This window comes from Callithrix jacchus, chromosome 5 (genome assembly GCF_049354715.1).
Source record: "Callithrix jacchus isolate 240 chromosome 5, calJac240_pri, whole genome shotgun sequence".
NCBI lineage: Eukaryota > Metazoa > Chordata > Mammalia > Primates > Cebidae > Callithrix > Callithrix jacchus.
Window position 1 is genome coordinate 71,870,637 of NC_133506.1, and position 25,167 is coordinate 71,895,803.

Consider the following 25,167-nt stretch of genomic DNA (forward strand, 5'->3'; position numbering starts at 1 on the left):
GCCTGGTGACAGAGCAAGACTCCATCTCAAAAAAAAAAGAGATCAGTGGATGAGGGGCAAGGGGCCTGGGGCCCCCGCAGTCAGTGGGACCCAGCATCCCAGGGACATGGAAGCCAGTGACCCAGCCATGGTGCCAGAGGCCAGCCTTGTGGGAAGAGGGCTCCTGGCCTCGGACCTGTGCTCTCTACCAGCCCCACGTGGGAGCCTCCCACTGGTTACTTGCCTTTCTGTGCCTTGGTTTCCCAACCACTAGGTGAAGGTGATGGTAGCTGCTTGGGCAGTAACCATGGAGCTCATTGTGGGTTGGTATAAAAAGTTGGTGGACCGGAGCTGGCTGTGCCAATGTTGGTCATTGTTTTTGAGTATTTGCCATGGGCAGATGCCAGGCTCACACCCACCCCAGGAGACAGTGCAAGGATGACCATTTTGTAGATGAGGAAACCAAGGCACAGAGAGGTAAAGTAACTGGCGCAAGGTTACACAGCTGGTAAGAGGCAGAGCCAGGATTCCAACTGAGCCCTCAGTCCACAGCCCAGGTGCTGGACGGACAGACAGGAGGGGCACTGGCAGGAGGGGTGCTGGCGTCCTGCTCATTGTCCCTCTCCCACTCCCTCACAGGACCCTGGGTGACAAAGGGGACGGCAGGCGGGGGCACCCGCTCAGCCAGAGCCTGGCCATTCATCTTCACTGTCCTCAGACACCAGCGCCAGCCTCTTAGCTCACAGCCAGCAAGGTTAAAAATACACCCAAACCGTGTTTCCATTGACTTGGCCCTGAGTCACGGCCTGGGCCCTGCGCTGCCTCCGGCTCAGACTCCAGAGTTTTCATGAGCCATACTGGCTGGCGTTGCAGAAAGCTCGGCACCCTGCCAGAGGGACCAGCTCACCTTCCTCACCTCTGAAAGGGGCTGACCGGCCCCTGCCTGCAGGCTCATGGGAGATTTCCCAGACACCATGCCCGAGAGAGGCTCCTCCAGCCCCGACCCTGTGGCCAGCAGGGAGCCTGCCAGGCCTGTGGTTCAGAAGAAGAAGGAAGGGCCTTTGGAATTTGCTGTCGTGTTAGTTCCTCCTCCTCAGCTGGGAAGAACTAAAGAGGGGCCTGTATGCTGAGCCAAAATCAGAGCCAGAGGGGCCTTGGAGACTGCAGAGAGGGTGCTGAGCTTTCTGCAGCCCTGAGGGTAAGGCTGAAGACCTGGCGTGCTGGTCGGTGCATGGGGTGAGTTCTCTCCCACTCTCCCTCCCGATGAAGAAAGCAGAGGTGCTGCGGCCCCTCGGCCTCCTCTACCACCTCTCCCCTCCACATACACACATTCACCTGGTTCCGCATCTACTCACAGGTGGGCAGATGCCTGGGTCACCTCCTCAACTGACATCTCCCTTCTCTGCATGAATAGAAGCCAGACCTCATCCAGCCAGGGCCAGTGGTGCAACCTCCAGAGCCGGGCTGGCCACCGCAGCAGCCTTTCCTTTAATAGGAATTCCGGTCCTCCATCGGATGAACCAAATTCTGGGTGCTCGGTGGCCGCCTGTGGCTGGTGGCTGTCATTTGGACAGCACAGACCTGGACCATCAACACAGAGAGTTCTGTTGCACAGCTCAGCTCCTGAAGTCCAAACCAGTCAGGGAATCCCACTCCCCATAGTAAGGGGGGGCCTGTGGCTGCCTGCTGATGTGCTTCTGAACAATGATGAAACATGAAGGAAGGCTGGGAGAAATGGACCTCCTGGTATAAAGAGACAGACATGAGAGGAGCAGACTCTTAACAACTTGGCTGGCCCTCTTGTCCCCAACCTTTGAAGGCCATGAAAGGATGCAATGACCGGAGCTAAGGCAGCCATCTTGCAACTATGAGGCAAAAAGCCTAAGAACAAAAACCAAAACACACAAGATGGAAGGAGCCTGGGGCTCCAGTAAGCTATGGAACTAACTGCCTGTGCATTTTTCTTTATATGAATCCAATGCCTTTATTACTAAGCCCTCTAGTTGAGGAATTCTGTCCCCTGCAGCTGAACACGCTGATAAAACTATGAACCAGTACCCACATTCGGCTTCAGGCCTTTAGGTAAGCTGTTCTCCCTTAGTGAAATGCTCCCCTTCTCATCTCCATTTAGTCTTTCCATGTGTTGGGGCCCAGATCAAAGACTCCCCCAGAAAGCCTTCCCTGAACATCCCCCATAAATCTGGAAGCAACACTCCCTCCTCTGCCTTAGAACTGGCCTCTGTCTTCCAGCTCTGAGCACCAGTGAGGGCAGGGTCTATACCTGTCTATACCAGGCCCCTAGAAATATGCCCAGTGAGTAGCAGGGGCCCAATGGATATTTGGTGAATACAAGAACAGACGCTTTATTTCAGCCTCCTCACCATGCCCTATACAAAATAGGTTTACACAAAAGCTTGTGAAATGGAGCAAGTTTCTCACGGCTCTCAGAGGTGGGGAAATTCAAAGTAGACCCTTCTGCCCAGACATCACACCGCACACCCATGTACCTTCCTGGACAATTGAAGAGTCAAATGGAGATGCAAGGAGGAAAATTTTACTTTAATTCTATGCAGAGTCCATTGACAGAGGAATGGCTAAGATGTGGCTGATACACACAGCGGAGTAGATTCAGACTTAAAAAGGAAGAGCGCTCTGATACATGCTGCCACAGGGCGAACCTTGAGGACATGACACTAAGGCGTGAAAGGACAAACATGATTTCACTGACAGGAGGCCCTCAAGTTGTCAAATTCATAGAAACACACAGTAGAATGGGTTGCGGGGGATGGGGGCAGGACGGGAAGTTGTTTAATGAGGGCAGAGTTCCAGTTTTGCAAGGTGCAAAGAGTTCTGGAGTTGGATGCTGGCAATGACCACACATCAGTGGGACGTACTTAACGCCACTGAACTGTGTACTTAAGAATGGTTAAGATGGTAGATTTTGTATTATGTATATTTTACCACAAAGATTTGTTTACATGCTATATGGAACTGTGATACTGTTATATGTTTGGTCTCCTTTCCTTTTCCTGGCATACAGCTCCTGAAACGCTTGGAATCTCCAAAGTGATATCTTTTTGCATGTGAATGATTCACAGAGGGCTGGCAGCCGCTGGGTAGCTTCAGGATGGGACAGGTCAATGGAAAGACCAAGGCAGGATCCATCCTGGGGAGAGGAGAGAGACGCGGTTAAGTTGCTCACCGGTGACACTGCAGTCATTTCATCAATCATATCTCCATAATGAAGCCTCCATAAAAACACAAACGGACAGGTTCTGGGAGCTGAATACATGAAGGTTCCTGGAGGGCAGTGCCCCCCAGGAGGGGCAGGGAAGCTCCCCACCGCTTCCCCATCACTTACCCTGTGCATCACTTCAGCTGTAACCTTTTTCGTATCTCTTGCAATAAACCAGCAAATATACGTAAGTGTCTCCCTAAGTTCCCTGAGTCACTCTAGCAAGTTAAACCCAAGGAAGGGGTCATGGGAACCCCAATTTCTAGCTGGTCAGCCAGAAGCACAGGTGAAACAACCTGGGGCTTTTGACTGACATTGGAAGTTGGGGGACAGTCTTGGGGACTGACCAAACTGGACTGGGGTCTGCTTGCCGGGTGCAGTAAAGCCAAACATTCACGTTGAATTTTTTGCAGCAGGAGAAGAGAGGGCATTTATTTGCAGTGTGCCAAGCAAGAGAATGGGGACAGCTCACACTGGAGACCCAGCTTCCCCAGGGGCTAACAAACAAGGCCTCTTAAAAGCAGGGGTACATTTGTTTGGCCTAAAAAGGTGGGATATCTTGAAGCGAGTGCACTTCCAGGTCATAGGTAGATTCAAAGACTCTGTTTGCCATTGATTGAGGAATCTAGGCTTTGTCTAAAGACAGGAATGGTAAGGTCTGGCCTGTGGGGGTGGCTTCTTCCAGACCCCTCAGGAAGAAATGTAGATCAAAGAACAGCAGCGGTCAGAGTTCAGTGCTCAGCTCCCCCTTATCTGAAGTCTAGGTGCCGGCAGATTCCATGTGGTGGGGGTCCAGGTTTGTTTTTTTTTTTTTGAGATGGAGTCTCACTCTGTCACCCAGGCTGGAGTGCAATGGCTTGATCTCGGCTCACTGCAACCTCCACCACCCTGGTTCAAGCGATTCTCCTGCCTCAGCCTCCCGAGTATCTGGGACTACAGGCGCATGCACCCGGCTAATTTTTGTATTTTTAGTAGAGATGGGGTTTCACCATCTTGGTCAGGCTGGTTTCGAACTCCTGACTTCTTTATCCACCCACTTTGGCCTCCCAAAGTGCTGAGATTATAGGCGTGAGCCACCTCACCCAGCTGTGGTCCAGGTTTTTAAAGAGCTCAGGGTAGGCCGGGGGCTGTGGCTCATGCCTGTAATGCCTGCACTTTGAGAGGCTGAGGCTGATGGATTACGAGGTCAGGAGATCGAGACCAGCCTGACCAACATAGTGAAACCCTGTCCCTACTAAAAATACAAAAATTAGCCAGGCGTGGTGGCGGGTGTCTGTAATCCCAGTTACTCAGGAGGCTGAGGCAGGAGAATCTCTTGAATCTGGGAGGCAGAGGTTGCAGTGAGCCCAGATTGTGCCATTGCACTCCAGCCTGGGCAACAGAGTGAGACTGTCTAAAAAAAAAGAAAAGAAAAGCTCAGGGTAGGTAGCTGGTTTGCCCAGTTGGTTGGAGTGTGGGACATACATGAAGATCTTAGCTTCAGTTTCTATAGGGAACCGAACACCCGACTCTGACCTCCTCGGCTGTTGCTTTACGTCACTACCTTCTTGCTTATCAAGTTGCTCATTTACTTCTCAAGCCTAGCTGGGTACCTGGAAGTTCCCCTGAAAGGACTCAAGATTTTCCTTTCTCTCCTTGTGTGGCGTAGGGCGGCAGCGCTGGTGTGCCCCTACGAGAGGTCTCTCTTCTGCTCCTCCTCAGCCTGTGGTCTGACGCTGTCTTTAGGTCGGCAGTGTCAGAACCCAGCTGGAGTCTGCTGCAGAATTGCTTGCTTGCTGGTGGGGAGAAATCCCCCTACATTTGGTCACAGAGTGTTCTGTGTTAATTATTGAGTGACAGGATAGGAAAAAGCACTTTGGTTCATTTTTTTTCTATACCCACAGAGAAACATACACGTTCAAAGAGTTTGTAAAATGACTATATACAGTTTAGATCAGAATGACTCCAAAAGGTCCACCGCCTGCCTGAAGAAACAGAGCACCCAGGGAGGCTGAGTGTCCCCACCCCGCTTCATCTCCCTCTCCCCTCAAAACAAACTCCCTTGCTTTTTACAGTTCTGAAGGTGTATTCTTAAACAATATACAGTTCAATTTTGCTTGGTTTTAACCTCTACGTAAATGTACAAAGCAAACACTAAATGGCTTCCTCCTCTCCCTGGATATCTCGGGGTGGGCATTTCTGTTACTATCTGTTAAACTTGCCTGCATGCCATGTGCTCTGTGCTGTGTCTCACACACTTAACAGTCACAAACAAATATATACAGTGCTAAATGTCAAAGTCTTGAAAAAGATAGAGCGGTGTAAGTGACTGTTTCCATGCTCTTCAGATGGGGAAGCCGCGCCAGTGTATCTCCAAAGACAAACTACGAAAGAACAGACTGGTACGTTTGATGACACAGCAGCTTGAAACACCTGTGGACTAAAAAACACCCAAAGCGCTGGCCGGGTGCAGTGGCTCACGCCTGTAATCCCAGCACTTTGGGAGGCCAAGGCGGGTGGATCACGAGGTCAAGAGATTGAGACCATTCTGGTCAACTTGGCATGGTGGCGCGTGCCTGTGGTCCCAGCTACTCGGGAGGCTGAGGCGGGAGAATTGCCTGAACCCAGGAGGTGGAGGTTGCAGTGAGCTGAGATCGCGCCATTGCACTCCAGCCTGGATAACAAGAGCAAAACTCCATCTCAAAACAAAACAAAACAAACAAACAAAAAATCACCCGAAGCAGAGTACATCAGGTAAAACAGAAACGGTGAAAATAGGCACTGGAAAGAGAAATATCCTCACTGCGTGATGAGGCCCTTCAAATCAGAGAGGAAGGGGGTGGCCAGCCCCTCACTCTGATCCTAATGGAAGTTGGCACAACAATTTAGGAAGCCGATGTGTGTCAAAAGGTGAAAGAAAAGCTCACCCTTTAACTTAGTAATCCCGTTTTTAGGAATTTTGCCTAAAGAAACAGCCTGAGATGTACAGCAAAATTCTTTACAGGATGCCTTTCACAATCATACCTAAAATCAGGGATAAAACCGAAGGGACCTAAATGTTAAATAATACGGGATGCTTTGAACTATTAAATCTATTGAAAGCATGCTCCAGAAAAAAGTATCTCCTTAAGGCGAGAAATAATGATGCTGCTGTCGCTTCATGAAGAAGAAGGTGGTACTCTTGATAGATTTAAAAACCAGAATCTTGCTTTTAATAGCAGCTATGGATTAGTCACCTCAACGTTAGTAGTCCAGGTCTTCTAGTACTTTACTAGTACTTTACTAGAAGACCTGGACTACTAACGTTGAGGTGACTAATCCATAGCTCATCAGAATTAAACACAGTACAGCCACTCTGGAAAACACTTCGGCAGCCAAATCTTCATTTATCACAGAACCCAGAAATTCTCTGTACCTGAAAAAACTACAAATTGTGACACACAAGCCTCTAACTTTCCTTCTAGTTACCAAAGCTAAGGCAAAATATTCAGGCAGAAAAATTAAAATGGGCTGGTACATTCCTTGTTATTCTCCCTCCTCATGGAGCACATAGACACTCAGAGAACCGGAGCAACCACAAGCAGCATTCAGTTTACAGTAGAGGGAGGTGGGCAGAGAAGGAGACAGAGGAAGAATAGTTTCAACCAGCCAGCAACATACTTTACTAGAAGACCTGGACTACTAATGTTGAGGTGACTAATCCATAGCTGCTATTAAAAACAAGATTCTGGTCTACATCAGCCCAAAAAGAAAGGCAAACACCCCAGGAGGGACTTTCCAAGGATTATTAGAGAAATGAGTCCATTGTTACTAACCAGGGAGCAATACAAGACCCCCTAAGAAAAAACAGTAAGTCAGTGCATGAAAGGTGAAGAAGGAAATGTAAATTCAGGTCATGCTAAAGTCAGGGGAGGGGTGGGGGAGAGCACACAGGTGGGCTGGGGGGAGCATGAGGAGGAGGCAGTCTGACACAGGAAAATCGAGGGGGAAGGAAGGGGAGAAAGAGAGGAGGTGGTAGCAGAAGAAAGGGAAGGTGAGACAAGAACAGAACATTTTAAACTAACCCAGAACTCCCTTGTGAAGGACAAGTCATGAGGCAAGATACAGCTTGAAGGCATGAGCCCCATATTTTACCATTGCAAAGAGATAGCACAGCCTCCCAGGCGTGCATAGAAAGAGGGCTAGGCAATGCACAGGACTGATTCCCAGGGCTCCACAGCATTACGGAGAGAAAGTCACCCAGGCTTTTCAGCAACACTAAGTGCCAGCAGCCTTGGCATGTACCTTTAAAGTGCTTCCCTGAATAGATCCTGGTGCTGGAAAAGCCATAATATCTACAGAACATATTTCACTACAAGCGTCTGCCTGGCTAAGGGAACAGAGATACTCTGTTTCTTTTACTGCTGATATATGCATCCACCTTGCCCTAGAGTGGACAGAAGGGAGAAGGAACAGGCTGACAGTCAGAAGGCAGCTCTGCTCTTCTCTTGCAGTTGACAAGAGAGGACCATGACCTCATCTCCATTTGTCACACCACTGCTGCTTCAGGCCATTCCTGCATTTCTTTCACATTTACATTTTTCTCAGACAAATAAACCTCCCACTTAGTTTTCCTTTTGCTTCTAAGAGCAATGCTAGTGTGTTTAACAACAGCATCAGGAAGGCAAATTGGTACAAAGGTTGTGTCCACTCTCTTAGTGCTTTCTGGCAAAGAGGTTTCTCAAACGCATCATAAAGCTTTGTTGGAAGATGGCTTGTAGGGAACTATCCATTCAATTAAGGAAGAAGGCTGAGAGGGAGGCGAGAACTCTTAAGGCCCCAGACCTGACCCCGCTCTGTCAAGATGGAAGGCAGGGAGGAAATGACTGACAGGCTGTCCTCTTCCACAGACAACAGCGAAAAAGGAGGAAGAAACAATGCTTCACCGCTCTGCCCTCTCTCTTGCTTTTATGTTTGACAATACCAAAATGTAAGGAATCAAAACAAGAAACAAATGTCCAATTTGATACAGGCCTTGAAAGCTCAGTTTCAGGAATGGAAGGAAACACGATGAATGGCTAGAAAAGTCAGGAGCAGCAGGTGAGAGAATGCAAAACCCAGCAGTAAGACTGGCTAGCTTAAATTCTAGAGCCTGGGGCTGACTGCTCTTACTGCACTCCCCAGCGGCTCTCCCCACTGACCACCGAAAAAGCCCAAAGAAGCAAGAAATCACTTCTTAATCCACCACGTTAATTTGACAGACAACTTTCTAAAGTTCCTGAGTGGAGGGTATGAGTACAGAAATGAAGGAAGTTAAGGCCAGGGAATAGGATCTTAAGAAATCAGTCTGATCAGGGCAGTAAGACAGAAAAGCCACCTCCTAGGGAAATTCAAGTATTCCAGAATGAAGACAACATCTCCACAGCTACTCTGCTTAGGAGAAAAAACACCAACCCTCCAGCCTCCCTGATGTGGTAAAGACAGTCCATGAGAAGTTTTCCACGGTCACTGTACATGCACAAGGTAAATAAAAATGTTGCCGGAGGGGCAGCAGCCACCATCCTCTGGCACTCTGGCCTAGGGACCAATGGGCGGTCTCTGTCCTCTGGCTCCAGTGAATCAGCAAGGCAACTGCCAGAGGTGGGAGTGCTCTGGGCATCTTAACCCTCTCTTCCTCACCGCATCCTGTTACTCATAAATAATAACTGAGGAGCTGGGAGCAAGAACATCCACCATTGTTGCTCTGACAGTGGCCAGCATGGAAGTACTCCAAGCTTGAGAGGAGAGGGAAGAAAGCAAGCTGAGTATGTACTTACTCAAAGTCCTACAGTTCCAAGTCGGTTCCCTCTACTGATGGACCCTGGTTGTCTGAGGAAGAGGAGGAGGTGGAAGAACAGAGACGGTTCTGTTGGTAGCACAAAGAGTGCTGGCAAATACTGTCTCTCCTTGAGAGATACTGGATCATCCTCTGGGCGTAGGATGCAGCAGGAGATAATCTGAGAGAGACAAAGATGGACAAACACAAACTAGCACTAATGCGGGGAATACTGTGAAAGGCAGTCGATCCAGCTCTCCCATGGCATCTCCCTGCTGAGGTGAACTCCAGAGACATGAAAATTAAAGGGCATTTAACTCACCAGGAAGTTTGCACTGCAGAATATGCTTATCGGATTATGGCCAGTGTTTCTGTTCTGAGATAAGGCAAACAGGCGGCTTAACCAGACATCTTCTGAGGAACAGCTGCCCCTCCCCAAGAGAATAACACTGGACCTTTCCTTCTAGCTTCTTAGGGTACACTTGTAGCTCCTCAGGGTGCTTTCTACACAGAGCTGTGCTCATTCACAGCTTTTCCTTGATCGCCATCCATACACAAAATGGAAGACATGACAGGGACCTGAGCAATATCTACCATCTTGTTTTATAGATGAGAAAAGAGGCCAGGAGATGGGAAGCCTAAGACGATTAAAGAAGGCCTCCACAGGTATCTTCACCAGGACTTCTTTCTTCTCCAACATGTATACATAGCTCCAGATTTGTCCTACCTCCTTAGAATGATCTCTTGGAACCTCTTTTTTCTCCCTTACAGAATAATCATAGATATTTATAACATGGGGAAAAAAATTCTGAGCTGAGACTGAGAATAAAATATATTTTGGAGAACAGAAAATCTAACAGAAAAACTTAAAAGAGATTTTCTATTTCTTACAATCAGAGCATCAGAGGCTACGTGGGCACTGGGCGATATGGAAGGTGACAGTTGTTCATCTTTTTTCTCCCTTATGAGGGCTATTCCTGTAAATAATTAGTCCACATCTATATTCTGTAAACTATGGCTTCAATATCTTACTACTCCATGAAAACTTCCAGAGTCCCCTACAGTCCTCCACGTTGCCTTCTCAAGTTTTCTGCCATCTCTCACAACACTATTCTATAATTTCATGCTATGGACTGAAAACAGGAGAGGAACAATAACAGAAAAATGTTTTCTATGATAATATTAAATGAATTACTAAAAAATTTCAAGACTAAAAGCATGCTCCAGGCACACGTTGACTCAATAACTCCACTAGAAACTTTATCCCACAGAAACACACAAGGTTACAAAGATATATATAAGAAAGTTCAGGACGGGCGCGGTGGCTCACGCCTATAGTCCCAGCACTTTGGAAGGCCGAGGCGGGTGGATCACGAGGTCAGGAGATCAAGACCATCCTGGTCAACAAGGTGAAACCCCATCTCTACTAAAAATACAAAAATTAGCTGGGCATGGTGGTGCGCGCCTGTAATCCCAGCTACTCGGGAGGCTGAGGCAGGAGAATTGCTTGAACCCAGAAGGCGGAGGTTGCGGTGAGCCGAGATCGTGCCATTGCACTCCAGTCTGGGTAACAACAGCAAAACTCTGTCTCAAAGAAAACCACGAAAGTTCATTTGCAATATTGTCAGCATTAGTGAAAAAAACTGAGAAGTAACCCACATGCCCAGCAACAAATTAAATAAATTATTAATACATCCATACAAAGAAACACCACGTAGCAATTAAAGGGACTAAATTATTTCTATATATGCACAAGGAAAGTCCTCTAAAATAAAATCTTAAGGGGGAGAAAAATTGAAGAATGATCTGTATACACTAATATATATACAAAAATATGTTGCTGTTACTAGGAAAAAACACTATAAGGGGGGCACAGAAATCCTAATGAGGATTCCTGGGACTTCAGTATTTTATATACTTCTATAATGTTTGAATATAAAAGGAGAAAAGCATAGATCTTCAGTTTTTTAATGGCAATCTGAAAAAAACTGATTAAGAATGAAAATAGAAACAGTTATAGAAATAGGAACAGTCATATCCAAATGGTACAAAAAATATTGGCAAATATCTTGTGAAGAGGTCCTCAGTAAATCTACAACTGCAACCAACTGCTAGAGGAACATAGGCTGCCTCTGAAATGTCTGTCATCATAGGTGGTATGCTTCTGGCCAACCAGGAAATGGAATTCCCAAGCAGACCAGCTAACAATCTTTTGAACTCAAAAGTCTGCTTTACAGAATGACGTGCTGCAACGAACACCAATGAGTCAGTATTATAACATCTTTGTATAGCAAGCAGGCATGGGAGGCACATGCCTTGGCCAAGAGAATCAAAGAACAAGAGCTAGTTCCTAAAACCCGCAACTGGAGGAACTTTCGTTATCTGTTTGAGCCCCTGTTCCCACGCATTTTGCAAAGATGAATCACAGAATCCTAGATTTTCCACCAACAGAAGTCAGTGTTCACGCATTGTTCTTATATCTGCCCGATATGCAGAACTCTTCCAGCAGAAATCAAGCATTGCTTAAATTCTCAAGTCAAGCAGACTAGAAAAGAACATAAAAGGAGAAAATTTTCAAGAGGAGAAAGAAGACCCTTTTATTTGGAACCAATTCTGAAAAGTGATCATAAGTACTCACTTTATAGACTATCCTAAGTAATGGAAAAAAATATTATTGGTGACAGAGGTAGACATATGTTGATGCTGCTGATAATAAAAAGACTGCCCTTTTATATAGGGGCATAGGAATTCCCCAAGCTATGAAACTATAGATTAATGGTTTAAAAAGGATTCCTGTCACAATTATCAAATACAAGCATATCCTAGCCTTGTCCTTTTAGATATACAGAGGGAAGCTAAGGATCTGAATGCTGAGTTGGTGTTTCACTAAGGCCCTGATCTATACATAGTGTTACAGGGTGACGCCTACAAGAAAAAAGAAACTCAACAACCAGTAATGAGGTAGTAACAATCATCCTCCCACAAAGAGCTGGAAAATCATCAAACAACCCTGAAGTCTTCCAAGTGAACATTTTAAATGTTTAAATAAACCCTTAAATTTTCTTCAAGGAAAAATACTTCCCTCTCCAAAAAAAATACCTATTTGGTGTCCAAAGGAAAAATGTGAAAATACCAATATCAAAAATATGACACTTTCTGTGATAAAGATCACAGTAGGATAAATAACAGATTTATTACACAAAAGGAGGGGAAATCACGGTCTTAAAGTATCCTTGCAGAACACTGCCAGGTTAAAAAAGTTCTGGGGATGAGATGCCTATTGCTGTCTTTCTTGCAAGAACTTACTCTATTTCAGTGCTTCAAAGTAATTGATTCATATGAAAAATTCCTTTCCCTTATATTTAATCCTCAAATATCATTAGAGACTCACATAAACTCCTTGCTTCGCTCATCATCTAAGGTGCCTGCCTGTTTTAAAGTCATCAATCCTTATGTTCCCTGATCCTTCTTAGGTTTGTCATTTCTAGGGTGTGGAAAAGGAACTAAGAGAATAATGGAGAATCTTTATTTACACCAGTATCTCAGAAGAATGCTAGTGTCATGACATAACTGTGGCAACAGCAAAATCACTTAATATTCCTGGAATCAATTTGGTTTAAAGGTTTTCCCAGGCAGACCTAAAATTCTTAATCTAGAGCAAAATTCATTTTGTTTCTTTTACCTAACCTACACCACTAACCTGCCAACCCCCAATTATAAATTACCCTTTTCTTTTGGCAAAGCCTCATAATGTGCTCTAGAGTTGCTTAAATACCGTGCCTTTTTAGATCACTAACAGAATCCATAAATCTGGCTGTGGTGGATAAATGTCATATCCATCAATATGCCACCCTTGGTCCTCAGTTATCAGCATCAGTGAAAGGAAGACCTTGAACTCATTGAAATAATTTTTGTTTTATTTTTTATCTCTTCAGAACTTTTCAAATCTTTTTTTTTTTTTTTTTTTGAGACAGAGTCTCGCTGTGTTGCCCAGGCTGGACTGCAGTGGTGCAATCTCAGCTCACTACAATCTCTGCCTCCTTGGTTCAAATGATTCTCCTGCCTCAGCCTCCCAAGTAGTTGGGACTACAAGTATCCGCCACCACGCCCAACTAATTTTTTGTATTTTTAGTAGAGATGGGGTTTCACCATGTTGGCCAGGCTGGTCTTGAACTCCTGACCTCAAGTTATCTGCCTGACTCAGCCTCACAAAGTGCTGGGATTACAGGCGTGAGCCCCTGTGCCCAGTCTCAAATGTCGTCTGATATAAAGACTTGTAAAGTAAGCACTTTAATAAAATGTCAACTTTTTAATCCATTTATTTCTTCTTCGGTCATCTCTTCCTTTGGGCAGTCTCCAAAAATGTCAGTACCTGCAGGAGCTTGACTTCTGCCTTTTGATAATCTAAATTCCCTCTCAAATGAAAGCAAATCAAGTTTTTGTTTAATTTGTATATAATTTCCCTATAAATAAAAAGAATTTTGTTCTCCTGTTGGCTGTCCATCTGAATGGCAACAGCCTCTCTGGCCAACAGAAAAAGAGTATCCTATGACTACCTGTGGCCTCTCCAGGTTTCCCTCTAGTACCCCACTTGCAGAAATGAGTCCCAAAGGACAAGAGCTTGGTCATAACCCTCTGTCACCAGAGGGACTGTTCACTTACCTGCAACACTTCCCCATCACCTGAACCACCTGTCTCAAAACTAACTGAAGAATAAAAGAGCAACAGGACCAGAGAGGCACAGAATGGAGCTTCCAACAGCATGACAACCCCAAGGGCCGCCCCTCCCCCCCCCCACCTAATGCCATTTCTCACTTTGGCCTTACCTCTCCGGGTCTGGGTAAATTGGGTGCTCTCTGGATCCTGCTTCATCATAATGGGATAATGAAATGAGGGAAGATTCCAGCAGCCTCCTAGCAGAGATTAAAAAAATGGCAATAATCCCTGTCAATTACCAACTCAGAGGTCATTCATAAGGAAAAATGGGGGAAGATACATAACTTCCCCCTTTTGCAGCCAGCTAATGCCTGTTATCTGGGATCACACCCTTCCTGCAAGCTAAGTAGATAGAGACATAAATAAATGAAGAGCTGCAGAGCTCCCACACTGGACATGACCACTGCATTCTGCTGAATACTGCTCTTCAATGAGAAACGAACAAGTGCTTCAGAGACATGATCTTGTTTCTATTTGCAGTACCTCCAGTAAACAAATAGGTTGGGATCAACACAGGAGGGAAAATTAGGCACACACAGAGATTATCACCTAGTGCTAACATTTATCTTGGTGTTCGGTTACTCCATGTCATCATCCACATCCACTTACTGTCTATCCATTCTGCTCTGCCCATGCTCTTTTTTTGTGAGAATGAGTACTCCTCAGATATAGAACTATACTATATCAATAAAAATAAAAAAATACATATATATATATAAGAGGCTCTCAACAACTGATGAAAACTTTTACTTACATAATCTAGCCCAATCACAAATTCAACTGCTATGTGACACATACATTTTTTTGAACACTTTTTGATGCTGAGCACCTTCATATCTATTTCTTTGTTTAAACCTCATCACAACCTAGAAAGGTAGGTATGACTACACAAGTGAGAATACTGGGCCCAGGAGCTAAAGTATATCACTCTGTGGCACATAACCATTAAGAGACAGTAACAGGACTCCAGGGAAGGCCTGTATTAACTCCAAGATGCCTCAAACCTGTATTTTGTATTCCAGGACCTTCCAGGGTCCAGGCAGGAAACAAGTGCATATGTATTCACTGTGATCAATGGAGACTGACAAACAGGAAGGTCTGTGGCCCATCGTTTAGCTCCAGCCAATTGTTACAAAGTTAGAATATAGGCTCAGTATTGCTGGCTTTTCCTATTTTTTAAGGAAAGCCAGAAATCTGTACTTTTGCATAAAATCTCCAGATTGTTAAATTTTTGCTACAACTTTTTTTCTTTTTTGGTACAACAAGGGCCAGTTAGAACACATATGATAAACATGGCCCAGGGGCTCCCTGGTTTGCCATGTCTGACACGGTGCTTCTCAACTCATATGTGCCTTGGCAGCCAATCAAGCTTCTGCCCCAGAACACGTTTCAGAGGAAATGGTCTCAGAGAGAAATGCGTATTGTTCCTCTCCAGCAGCATCTTGCCTGCCTCTCCTAGGAACAGGTCCCCGGCTCCCTGCCAGACTCTTTTAAAGCAGAGCTGCAGGATAAGGACAGCAGCTACCAATCTTCTCCAATTGATTTAATTCAATTCACTGTTATTAAAACCAGCTGGCTTTAGGTATAGTCATGTGCAGTCACTTTATCTCAGCAACTGGCTTCCCATAACAGCCTGGGGAAGAAACATAGTGAAGACCCTATCAACCTGGCTTGCAACTTTTCCTGCCCAGGACAACCAACTGTCAAATAATGTATTCTCTCTAGACAAGGCCGATATCCCGATATCCCCACACCTGGACACTTGCAACAATCCTACCACTGAACAGAGAGAACATGACGTAACAAATGAGGAAGAGAGGAAAGCAGTAAAATACATCTCTCTGGTTGAAAGACTGAATCTTCAGTAACAGTACTATGGTTCCAGTGGCAGAAATGCTGTTTCATCAATTCTAAGACATACTTTTTCTTTTCACATTTTAATGTGTCTGAAGTTTGGGTGCATCTTGCAATTGTGTGAAAGTTTAATTGGGAGGATTTTTTTTTCCCGAGAGACAGGGTCTGGTTATGTTCGTTATGTTCCATAAGCTGGTCTCAAACTCCTAGCCTCAAGTGAACCTCCTGCCTCAGCCTCCTAAAGTCCTGGGATTACAGCCGTTAGTCACTGTGCCTGGCTATTGGCAGGATTTTTTCATGATTTCATCGGAACATATAAAATAATGCCATGTCTTTAAATTACAGTATGTGTGGAATAGGTAAGGGTAATGAAAGGTACATAGTCTGGAGAATAAAAGAAAAGCAAAATTTTGAGACAAGTACTCAGGTAACTTATGCCTTCTTATACAGAACTTTTCTTTTTATAGTACTTATTCATCATTAATAAACCAGTTCTTCAGGAACTGGGTGTGAGCTGACAAATGAAAGCAAGGTCTGAGAACGGCTGATTCTCCTAGAATACCTAGAAGCTTGTTCCACCCTAAAGTGCTCTAGAGTTAGTCCTGAATGTCACTCTGTCCTGTCATATTATCCTCCAAGTGGCCATTTAGTAAGCTGAGGCCCTTTGGGAAGCAGCATCCTTCGAGTGACCCAAATACATCCTTCTTGGCTGGTCACAGTGGCTCATGCCTGTAATCCCAGCACTTTGGGAGCCTAGGTGGGCAGACTGCCTGAGTTCAGGAGTTCAAGACCAGCCTGGGCAACATGGTGAGACTACGTCTCTACTAAATATACAAAAAATTAGCCAGACGTGGTGGCACATGCCTGTAATCCAGCCACTAGGGAGTCTGAGGAAGAAGAATCACTTGAACCTGGGAGGAAGAGGTTGCAGTGAGCTAAGATCACACCTCTGCACTCCAGGCTGGGTGAAAGAGCAAGATTCTATCTCAAAACAAACAAACAAACAAAAATACATCCTTCTTAAGCACTTCTGCCTGGAAATTGATCATAGTAACAGAGGCAAATATTACCCCAGCTCTGCTAAAGCAATGACAGTACTGAGTGAAATGGGGTGATTTATCAGAAATGCTGTAAAGGAGATTCCTGATCTGAAGGGTTTGCATTAGATCGCTTCAATTTTAATGACTCCATTTTACAGTCCTGCAAAGTCTACTTCCCACCTTAACTTCCTGCCTTAATTAGATTTCTTTAAGTCAGAATAGAACCAAAATGCTAAGCTTTGTCTCTGGAGACTCTCTGCTGAAGTTCTTTTGGAACATGCATCCCCTGTGCCTACTTACTATAGAATGTGTTGGCAACATTTGCTGCCCAGACTATACGGTGGAACTGGCAAGCCACATGTCATTTTACTGCTAATACACAAAATCAGGAAAGCCAGTCACTGTGAATATACATACACACATCACTGATGAAACATAAGTTCTTCATAGTTATAATACAAGTACTATCTGGAGTAAAAATAGGCTTCTCCAATAGGTGTGGAATAAAGAAAAAACTAGAGTTACTAGATGAGCAAAGATCATCGCCACCATTCCTAGGAACCTCAAAAAAAAGATCTTTCTTTCCCAGGGTAGCCTGTTACAGAGAGCCCTCAATGGGAAATGGCAGGAGAAAATGGAATGGGGATGGCAGTTCTGCATGCTTTGCTGTGACCACCGCAAATTCAACTTGACTTAAATGATCACAAGAAATCAGGGAGGGCCTAGGAAGAACTCAGACAAGCTTGGTCAGGTTTGAAGCTGCCATCATTGAAGTTGAGGAAAATAAAAATACAAAAAACAAAACAAATTCTTCCTTCTTTTCTCTGCAAGCATGCCCGGTTCATTCTGTACACCACTGGTGTCCAAGTGAAGTATACCAGGGGTTGTACTATTTGATCCACTGGACAGCAAGGGGAAAATATTCCAATTTCTGCTATATAATATATAATCATAACACATAGATTACTCAAAAGCATTTTATTAATAAGGTGTTTTTTTGTTTTTTTAAGTCTGAAGGCCACTGCTCTATCAAACTATATATTACTTTAAGAATACTGAATACTTGGGCAGGTGCAGTGGCTCTTGCCTGTAATCCCAACACTTTGGGAGGCCAAGGCTGGGAGTTCAAGACCAGTCTGGCCAATACAGTGAAACCGCATCTCTACTAAAAATACAAAAATTAGCCAGGCATGGTGGCGTGTGCCTGTAGTCCCAGGTACTTGGGAGGCTGAGGCGGGATAATCACTTGAACCCAATTAACTCTGGAGGCAGAGACTGCAGTGAGCCAAGACCACGCACTGCATTCCAGCTTGGGTGATGGAGTGAGTCTCAAAAAAAAAAAAAGGAATACTTAAAAAATGGGATAACTTTAAATATTTTTTAAAAACTATACACATAACCATATCCATATTCATATATATATATATATATATATATATAGAGAGAGAGAGAGAGAGAGAGAGAGAGAACAAAAGAGAATAATAAAGAAAATGGGGTAAAATGTTAACATTTAGAGAATGTGGGTGAAGAGTATATGGGAATCCTCTGTACTATTTTTGCAGCTTTTCTGCAAGTCTGATATTATTTCAAAAGAAAAAAAGAAAAACATATATCATACAAAAATCTTACAATACTGAAAAGCAAGAGATAGCCATTTGTTTTCAAAAGAATTACTTTGTAAAAAGGATTTCTTCAAATAGCAACTTGCCCTAATGCTCTAAAGCAGGTGTGGTAAACTACAGCCCGGGTCAGCTATCTTCCTTTAAATAAAGTTTTCATTGAACACAGCCATATCCATTCATTTACATATTACCTGTGGCTACTTTGGAGCTAGCAAGGCAGCACTGAAGAATCCAGATTGAGACAAGCTTAAAGTATCTACTGCCTAGCCCTTTATAGAAAATGTTTGCCCACCCTGGCTCTAAAACATTTGCTTAAATAAAATTCTTTAAATGGTAAGTAGAGTTACTAACAGACAGAACAAAAAATAACTTGAAATCAAAGTATTGTACACTAGAAAAAACCATCAAAAATGGATATTAAGCCCTGCTAAATTCATAATAGGCACACAATTCAAGCTGTAAAAGGTCTAACACTTGAAAATGAATACAACTATTTTTTCTTTCCCTGATTAAGATTCTGAATTATGAGCAAAGAGGTTCCCTGTATCCGCTGTAGTCTCCATCACTAGGAATACAATTTTTAAAACAGTAAAAGAAAGCTCTGGAAAAGAAAAAAAAGTGGTCAGAGCATATCAACTGAAAGAAAAGAACTTTTACGTCATTATCTTATTTTACTTTATTTTATTTCATTTCATTTCATTTTTTGAGACAGCGTCCCTGTTGCCCAGGCTGGAGTGCGGTGGTGCAATCTCGGCTCGCCGCGACTTCTGCTATCCAGGCTCAAGCGATTCTCCTGCCTCAGCCTCCCAAATAGCTGGGACTATAGGCATATACCACCATGCCTGGCTAATTTTTCTATTTTTAGTAGAGACGGGGTTTCACCATGTTGGCCAGGCTGGTCTTAAACTCCTGGCCTCAAGTGAAACGTCGGCCTCAGCCTCCCAAAAAACTGGGATTGTAGGCCTGAGGTACCACACCCAGCCCCTTCACTTCAAATTCAATGGATATCAGGGTTGAGAAGCGAAAAGTTTGGGTACTAGTCCATATGAAATAAGCCAGTGAGAACTCCTTCTTACTAAACAATTACACCCTGAAGATATTCTTTTAATGGTTGTCAGATCACAGAGAAAAATCAATATCCTAAAGCAAACAAACATATTCAGACTTTCTCCAACCACTGGAAACAATCAGTTGCTAGAACTCTTTGGCCCCTACTGTTAGGGAATGCTGGCTCCCAGAAGGTAAGATGCCGCTGGTGCCCCATGCCTAATGCATAACTTTATAGCCTGGCTTTAATGCCTGGATGGCAACTGCTATTTCCAACCAGGAGAGCCAAAGCCCGAATAAAAGCTCCCTTCTGCCTAGAAAATAAAATCCAGATTCCTCAGCAGGGCATTGGGTAGTCAAGCTTTGCAGCCAAACTTCTCATTCCTTTTGGATATACTATATGCTCTAGTCCAGTGGTTTACAAACTTTTTGGTCCCAGGACTCCTTTAACACCCTTACAAATTATGAGGATCCTAAAGAGATTCCATTTGTATCAGTTTCAGCTATCAATATTTAATTTCAACTTTTTAATACACAAGCAAGCATTCAATTAGCCGTCAGGATGATAGCCTCATTACATGTCATGTATCCTCTAGAAAACACTGTATACTTGTGAAAGAATGAGACTGAAAAACACAAAGAATGTCTCAGCATCATTGTAAAAATAATTTTTGCTTTGGGAATCCACTGTTCTAGCTAAACTAACGCACCTCTGTTATTTATCTTGGCAATTTCTTCTTTCTGGAAAGTTCCTCTTCCTTATGGACTGTAAAAAGCCTTCAAACCTCAAATACCTGACTCCTCCAGCCAGAAGTTCACCTTCTCTTCCTCAGTGCCCCAGAGCACTTTGTAGCTCTCTTAAGAGGACTTCTCAAATCACCCAGTAACTAATATTTATGTCTGGTCTTTGCTACTGGACTAGAACCTACACGAAAGCAGGTACTGGATCCAAGTCATCTTTTTATCACTATCAAAACTCACATCCTAAGTAACATGTAACAGGAGGCAAACAAATACTAAGTGATGAATCAGCAGGCCTGACTAGACTTGGGAGAATAAGCAAGAAGACAGATCTGGTTGCCCCTCACTGGCCCCATGACTCTCAGACAAGGTTGCTAGATGTCCAAAAACTCACACTAAAACTCATGAAGGAACAACGTTTTCAGAAACTGCTTACATCACCCTCATCCCCTCTGGTCACTTATGCTGCTCAGGTTAAAGTGCTGACAAAGTCATCCTGATAAATGTAGTGTAGCCTGGTCCCTGAGAGGCTCATTAAATCAAAAAGTCAGAGGCCGGCTACTTCCCTGGGAAACTACCACTGATGCTCCTGGACTGTGTATTGCTAAAAGAGACCCCCACAGGGGGAAAGAGGGCAATGTTTGCCAGGGGGTGAAACAGGAGGCCAAATAAACTGGAATGCACTGTGGCTTTCTCCATTTTGGAATCTTGCTTTGCAAGTCTCCAATCTCTGCCTTGGCGCATGCCTGGGCTGGGAGATGACAAGCCCTTATTCTTTGTAAAAAATAATTGTGTGTTCTGAAACGACACCTCTATTATGATTTTCAAATTGACATCTCTGTTCTAATGCAGAGACATCTAAGCCTCCCCATTTCAAACACTAGCAATTATCGTTTAAGTTATCCAATGATAGGCATTCATCTGATTGCTGCAGGGCCCCCTAGTTTGAGGGGTGCACTTAAAGCATGCAATGCAGCTGCCAGCAGAGACTGGCAGGCAATTCCGGCCCCTGATGTGGGGTGGGCCAAGGCAAGGGGCACTGCTATAAGGCTGGTAACCTCAGGAAAAAAAAGACATATTAGAGAAAGACACCACAGTGCCTATAGTGTAGATTAGCCTTATTTTACTGTTATCAAACATAAACAACTTACAGAGTGCAAACAATGCCTTTCACCAGAAAAGCTTAAAAACATCTTTACAAAAGATTAACATCTGCCTCAGTGCCTCTGGGCAGTGATCGGTAGATGGCAGAACATGAGAGCACAACATAATCACAGATAGCAAAAGGGAAGAAGCTGGCAACAGAATGTACACATAGTGTGCAATCACCTAGCCAGTGCTACAAAAGTCTTGTCTGAAAAGTCAGTCAGTTCCCTCTGGGAACATATGACCCTCTGCTAACTCTCTGGTGTGTAGTTATTTTTAATACATTTCTAAGATGATTGGTTGGCACTATGCTTAGCTCCTATATACCCTCAACACATTACACTATAGTTATAAAACTTGAATGTATGATAAAAAAAAACCTCACTTTTGTTAGCAAGTAAATTCAAAAGCCCAAGCTGATCTACATGGACATCTTTACTTGGTATCCAAATCTATTTCTCTGGAAGACTTGGGAGGTCTGCTCACAGACCACAGACTTTTTTTAACTAGGAATTTGGAATCAGAGGCTTTTCACCAGAGAATGAGTAAGGCCAAATCTATGAAAAGTCCACAGCTAGTTTTGATGCCACGTGCACACACGCCCCCACATGCAACAGGTGGGGTATATAGGTTGAGATTTTAAGAAGCAGTACATCCTAATTCACTGATTTCCCCCTGGAATTTGCAGAATTCCATAATCCTGAATTCTTAGCTAATTTTATTCAGAAGCACAGACAAATCCTTAAAAGTCCACCTCCAGGCCCACTAAGTCTACAAAGAATATACTGGTAGAATAATTTATTGCTGTGATACTAGCAAACCTGTGAAGGTCTTATAAGACATTTTTTCACATTCACATTTCTGACCTGAAACTTTAAAAACCCTTGACCAAGGCCACTCATTAAGAAGTGACAGGCTCTTGACCCTGGTATACTGCAAACACTATATAATAGGAAGTAAAATCTTAGGACCCGTATCACAAAGGCAAAGTGAGTTAGTACATGAAACCTCAAGAGAATGAGGGAAAAGCAAAGCACAATGTGCGGGGGTGTTTATTAACCAGAGGCAAAGAGGCGCTTTCCTGGCTCGTATCTGTCCATGGGATGAGGTTTCTAGAATCTGCAGAAATATGAGGGCAGAGACTATAGCTGCAACCCCAAACAATCCACTGTTAGCCCTTGAGCTAACACAAAGCTCAGAGTACAATCACTTTTCTTATATCCAAGGTTCATTCTGAATTGCTTCTTAGTGACATCCGATTTCACTGATTAGCCTCTGGAGATGTACTACTTGTCCTTCCACCCTGATCTTGACTTCAGCAACCATCCTGATTCCTTTTGGACTCAGCATCTGACTCTACTGAAATAATTTCTCCACCATTTCCCCTCTGTCTAGACAACATGAAATTGTCATAAATGACACCTAAAGTACAATTAGTAGAGAAGCTGCAATTTCCACTCTCCTCCCCCGTTCCTCCAGCATGTCAATCAATACTACCCTGATGAGGATGAACTCTGTAAAGTCTGGAAGCCATTTGATCCCCAGCTTGCTAAAAATTATGCATTCTCCCCTCTACTATAATTAGAAGATGTAAATTGCTTTCTTTTTACTAGAACTAATGGCTGTAATCTCAGAGTTCTGAATACCTGCTAAATCGATACCTGTGTAAAAAGTCCTTACAAACACCACTTTACCCAGCTGCACTTTATTTAGAAAAGTCAGAGACAAAAGACAAAAGATAAGGTAAAAGAGGAGAGAGGCAATGAGAGAAAGACATGACGCAAGACCACCAGAACCAGGAAGTACTAATATTCACTATCCTAAGAAGATGGTTTGAAGTCACTGTCAGATCCTTATGAGAGGTCAAATTTTTATTTTTACTTTTATTTTTTTGAGACGGAGTTGCACTCTTGTTGCCCAGGTTAGAGTGTAACGGCACAATCTTGGCTCACTGCAACGTCCATCTCCTGGGTTCAAGCAATTCTCCTGCCCCAGCCTCCCAAGTAGCTGGGAGGCATGTGCCACCATGCCCAGTTTATTTTGTATTTTTAGTAGAGATGGGATTTCACTATGTTGATCAGGCTGATCTCAAACTCCTGACCTCAGGTGATCTGCCCACCTCACCTCCCAAAGTGCCGGGATTACAGGTGTGAGCCACCATTCCTGGCCTAATGTCATATTTTTAAAAACCAGCAAGATCAAAGGGCAACAAATCATGAAATAATTTACCAGTGCTTTTCAAGGAAAGTGGGAATCCCCTCTCCTGCCCTGGCAAATGTGGCAATGTCTGGTGACATTTTCGGTTGTTGCTCTGGGTGCCAGAGCACTACTGGCATTTAGTAGGTGAAGGCCAGGAATAGTGCTAAGCATCCCACAATGCACAGGACAGCCTCCCACAGTGAGGAATTACCCAACCCCAAATGTCAATAGTGCTGCTGTTATAAAACCTTCTGACAGATCTTAATGGTCTGAGTCTAACCAAGAAAAACTCTAACTAAAATATGAGGCAATTTACTGAATCAGACAGATTGCAGTTTAAATTCCATCTTCTGTCACCTACTAGCTGTGACACCTTGGGCAAGTTCATTATCCTCTGCTTCCACATTTGAGGGGAAATTCCTATTTCACACTGTTATCATGATTAAGTCAGTCAAGTACAGTAGCCAGTACACAGTCTAATAAACAGCCATTATTATTTTTTCCTTCCTTGGATTACAGCTCTCAAAGTATCTGCAGTGAATATGATGCCCTCTGGCCACTCAAGTCATTATGCCTGAAAAGGTACTTTGTCAGAAAGAATGACATGTTGAAGAAGAATAATAAACACTGTAAAGGTACCTGAGCCCTGAGAATCACATGCACCTCATCCACAAAAACCAACAAGAACAGTCAGGTATCCATCTACCAATCTATGTGTTGGGCCACCCAGCCAGTGATTCAAACAGAAAGACTGAGTGCCTTCTGTTGCTTACATATATTAGTACTATATAAAATAATAGATGTGGGCTGGGCATGACGTCTCACACCTATAATCCCAGCACTTTGGGAGGCTGAGAGCCCAGGAATTCGAGACCAGCTTGGGCAACAAAAGGAGACCTCATCTCTACAAGAAATTTAAAAATAAGCTGGGCATGGTGGCTCATGCCTATAGCTACTTGGGAGGCTGAGGCAGGAGGATCACTTGTGCCCTGGAGGTTGAGGCTGCAGTGAGCTGAGATTGCACCACTGCACTACAGCTTGGGTGACCAACTGAAACCCTGTTTCAAAAAATAAGTAAATAAATAGGCCATCACGGTTGCTCACACCTGTAATCCCAACACATTGGGAGGTCAAGACAGGTGGATCACCTGAGGTCAGGAATTCAAGACCAGCTTGATCAACATGGCAAAACCCTGTCTCTACCAAAAATACAAAAAATTAGCAGGGTCAAGGCTAGGCGCAGTGGCTCATGTCTGTAATCCCAGCACTTTGGGAGGCCAAGGTGGTGGGTCACTTGAGGTCAGGAGTTCAAGACCAGCCTGACCAACATGGTGAAACCCCGTCTCTACCAAAAATATAAAAATTAGCTGGGCATAGTGACACATGCTTGTAGTGGGAGGCTAAGCAGGAGAATCACTTGAATCTGGGAGACAGAAGTTGCCAGTGACCTGAGATCATGCCACTGCACTCCAGCATGGACGACAGTCTTCAAAGCAAGACTCGGTCTTAAAAAAAAAAAATTAGCCAGCATGGTGGTGGATGCCTGTAATCCCAGCTACTACTTGCTATGCTGAGGCAGGAGAACTGCCTGAACCCATGAGGTAGAGGTTGCAGTGAGCAGAGATTGCACCATTGCACTCCAGCCTGGGCGACAAAGTGACTCTGTTGCAAAAAAATGAATAAATAGACCAGGTACAGTGGCTTACATCTGTAATCCCAGCACTTTGGGAGGCCGAGGTAGGCAGATCACCTGAGGTCAGGAGTTTGAGACCAGCCTGACCAATACAGAGAAACCCAGTCTCTACTAAAAAGACA

The 25,167-nt window shown here is 44.1% G+C and overlaps 1 pseudogene across 1 annotated transcript in view; it reads right to left on the bottom strand.

Annotated features, from left to right (window-relative positions):
- Positions 1–2,520: 2,520 nt before the first annotated feature.
- LOC100404651 (activating molecule in BECN1-regulated autophagy protein 1-like) overlaps positions 2,521–25,167 on the bottom strand; it is a 46,332-nt pseudogene continuing 23,685 nt past the window's right edge. Inside the window, exons 5-6 of the transcript XR_013536262.1 lie at positions 13,814–13,900; positions 2,521–3,145 (exon numbers count right to left, since the gene is read on the bottom strand). The product of XR_013536262.1 is annotated as an activating molecule in BECN1-regulated autophagy protein 1-like (transcript). The remainder of the gene's footprint in view (positions 3,146–13,813; positions 13,901–25,167) is intronic.